This window comes from Euprymna scolopes, chromosome 45, assembly GCF_053919585.1.
Source record: "Euprymna scolopes isolate OS-2025 chromosome 45, ASM5391958v1, whole genome shotgun sequence".
Lineage (NCBI taxonomy): Eukaryota > Metazoa > Mollusca > Cephalopoda > Sepiida > Sepiolidae > Euprymna > Euprymna scolopes.
Genome location: NC_136526.1, coordinates 56,458,981 through 56,459,593, shown reverse-complemented (window position 1 = coordinate 56,459,593; position 613 = coordinate 56,458,981).

The following is a 613-nucleotide window of genomic DNA, read 5'->3' as shown; positions in this document are numbered from 1 at the left end:
ATATATATATATATTTGTTTTATATATATATATATATATTTGTTTTATATATATATATATATATTTGTTTTATATATATATATATTTGTTTTATATATATATATATATATATTTGTTTTATATATATATATATTATATATATATTTATTTTATATATATATATTTGTTTTATATATATATATATATTATATAGATATATTTGTTTTATATATATATATATATATTTGTTTTATATATATATATTTGTTATATATACATATATATATATTTGTTATATATATATATATATTTGTTTGTTATATATATATATTTGTTTGTTATATATATATATTTGTTTTATATATATATATTTGTTTGTTATATATATATATATTTGTTTTATATATATATACTTGTTTTATATATATATATATTTGTTATATATACATATATATACTTGTTTTACATATATATATACTTGGTTTACATATATATATACTTGTTTTATATATATATATATATATATATATATATTTGTTATATATATATATATATATTTGTTTTATATATATATATTTGTTATATATATATATATTTGTTATATATATATATATATTTGTTATATATATATATA